Genomic DNA, 3,310 nt, shown 5'->3' with positions numbered 1-3,310 from the left:
TACCTGTCCGGCTGCAGTACTAGTGATATTATATATACATATATATTGATTTCATCTCATTATCATCCAGTCTATATTAGCAGCAGACACAGTACGTTAGTCCACGGCTGTAGCTACCTCTGTGTCGGCACTCGGCAGTCCATCCATAATTGTATACCACCTACCCGTGGTTGTTGTTTTTTTCTTTCTTCTTTATACATACTACTATAGTAGCTTACTGTAGCAGTCTGCGGTGCTGCTGAGCTGACAGTGTCCAGCAGGTCCGTCATCAGTCATTACATAATAAATATATAATATATACCTGTCCGGCTGCAGTACTAGTGATATTATATATACATATATATTGATTTCATCTCATTATCATCCAGTCTATATTAGCAGCAGACACAGTACGGTAGTCCACGGCTGTAGCTACCTCTGTGTCGGCACTCGGCAGTCCATCCATAAGTATACTAGTATCCATCCATCTCCATTGTTTACCTGAGGTGCCTTTTAGTTGTCCCTATTAAAATATGGAGAACAAAAATGTTGAGGTTCCAAAATTAGGGAAAGATCAAGATCCACTTCCACCTCGTGCTGAAGCTGCTGCCACTAGTCATGGCCGAGACGATGAAATGCCAGCAACGTCGTCTGCCAAGGCCGATGCCCAATGTCATAGTACAGAGCATGTAAAATCCAAAACACCAAATATCAGTAAAAAAAGGACTCCAAAACCTAAAATAAAATTGTCGGAGGAGAAGCGTAAACTTGCCAATATGCCATTTACCACACGGAGTGGCAAGGAACGGCTGAGGCCCTGGCCTATGTTCATGGCTAGTGGTTCAGCTTCACATGAGGATGGAAGCACTCAGCCTCTCGCTAGAAAACTGAAAAGACTCAAGCTGGCAAAAGCACCGCAAAGAACTGTGCGTTCTTCAAAATCCCAAATCCACAAGGAGAGTCCAATTGTGTCGGTTGCAATGCCTGACCTTCCCAACACTGGACGTGAAGAGCATGCGCCTTCCACCATTTGCACGCCCCCTGCAAGTGCTGGAAGGAGCACCCGCAGTCCAGTTCCTGATAGTCAGATTGAAGATGTCAGTGTTGAAGTACACCAGGATGAGGAGGATATGGGTGTTGCTGGCGCTGGGGAGGAAATTGACCAGGAGGATTCTGATGGTGAGGTGGTTTGTTTAAGTCAGGCACCCGGGGAGACACCTGTTGTCCGTGGGAGGAATATGGCCATTGACATGCCTGGTGAAAATACCAAAAAAATCAGCTCTTCGGTGTGGAAGTATTTCAAAAGAAATGCGGACAACAGGTGTCAAGCCGTGTGTTGCCTTTGTCAAGCTGTAATAAGTAGGGGTAAGGACGTTAACCACATCGGAACATCCTCCCTTATACGTCACCTGCAGCGCATTCATAATAAGTCAGTGACAAGTTCAAAAACTTTGGGTGACAGCGGAAGCAGTCCACTGACCAGTAAATCCCTTCCTCTTGTAACCAAGCTCACGCAAACCACCCCACCAACTCCCTCAGTGTCAATTTCCTCCTTACCCAGGAATGCCAATAGTCCTGCAGGCCATGTCACTGGCAATTCTGATGAGTCCTCTCCTGCCTGGGATTCCTCCAATGCATCCTTGAGTGTAATGCCTACTGCTGCTGGCGCTGCTGTTGTTGCTGCTGGGAGTCGATCGTCATCCCAGAGGGGAAGTCGGAAGACCACTTGTACTACTTCCAGTAAGCAATTGACTGTCCAACAGTCCTTTGCGAGGAAGATGAAATATCACAGCAGTCATCCTGCTGCAAAGCGGATAACTGAGGCCTTGACAACTATGTTGGTGTTAGACGTGCGTCCGGTATCCGCCGTTAGTTCACAGGGAACTAGACAATTTATTGAGGCAGTGTGCCCCCGTTACCAAATACCATCTAGGTTCCACTTCTCTAGGCAGGCGATACCGAGAATGTACACGGACGTCAGAAAAAGACTCACCAGTGTCCTAAAAAATGCAGTTGTACCCAATGTCCACTTAACCACGGACATGTGGACAAGTGGAGCAGGGCAGGGTCAGGACTATATGACTGTGACAGCCCACTGGGTAGATGTATGGACTCCCGCCGCAAGAACAGCAGCGGCGGCACCAGTAGCAGCATCTCGCAAACGCCAACTCTTTCCTAGGCAGGCTACGCTTTGTATCACCGCTTTCCAGAATACGCACACAGCTGAAAACCTCTTACGGCAACTGAGGAAGATCATCGCGGAATGGCTTACCCCAATTGGACTCTCCTGTGGATTTGTGGCATCGGACAACGCCAGCAATATTGTGTGTGCATTAAATATGGGCAAATTCCAGCACGTCCCATGTTTTGCACATACCTTGAATTTGGTGGTGCAGAATTTTTTAAAAAACGACAGGGGTGTGCAAGAGATGCTGTCGGTGGCCAGAAGAATTGCAGGACACTTTCGGCGTACAGGCACCACGTACAGAAGACTGGAGCACCACCAAAAACAACTGAACCTGCCCTGCCATCATCTGAAGCAAGAAGTGGTAACGAGGTGGAATTCAACCCTCTATATGCTTCAGAGGTTGGAGGAGCAGCAAAAGGCCATTCAAGCCTATACAATTCAGCCCGATATAGGAGGTGGAATGCACCTGTCTCAAGCGCAGTGGAGAATGATTTCAACGTTGTGCAAGGTTCTGATGCCCTTTGAACTTGCCACACGTGAAGTCAGTTCAGACACTGCCAGCCTGAGTCAGGTCATTCCCCTCATCAGGCTTTTGCAGAAGAAGCTGGAGACATTGAAGGAGGAGCTAACACAGAGCGATTCCGCTAGGCATGTGGGACTTGTGGATGGAGCCCTTAATTCGCTTAACAAGGATTCACGGGTGGTCAATCTGTTGAAATCAGAGCACTACATTTTGGCCACCATGCTCGATCCTAGATTTAAAGCCTACCTTGGATCTCTCTTTCCGGCAGACACAAGTCTGCTGGGGTTCAAAGACCTGCTGGTGAGAAAATTGTCAAGTCAAGCGGAACGCGACCTGTCAACATCTCCTCCTTCACATTCTCCCGCAACTGGGGGTGCGAGGAAAAGGCTCAGAATTCCGAGCCCACCCGCTGGCGGTGATGCAGGGCAGTCTGGAGCGACTGCTGATGCTGACATCTGGTCCGGACTGAAGGACCTGACAACGATTACGGACATGTCGTCTACTGTCACTGCATATGATTCTCTCACCATTGAAAGAATGGTGGAGGATTATATGAGTGACCGCATCCAAGTAGGCACGTCACACAGTCCGTACTTATACTGGCAGGAAAAAGAGGCAAT

This window comes from Pseudophryne corroboree, chromosome 8 (assembly GCF_028390025.1).
Source record: "Pseudophryne corroboree isolate aPseCor3 chromosome 8, aPseCor3.hap2, whole genome shotgun sequence".
Taxonomy (NCBI): Eukaryota; Metazoa; Chordata; class Amphibia; order Anura; family Myobatrachidae; genus Pseudophryne; species Pseudophryne corroboree.
The sequence above is the reverse complement of the archived record's forward strand: the minus strand, read 5'-3'. Positions refer to the sequence as shown.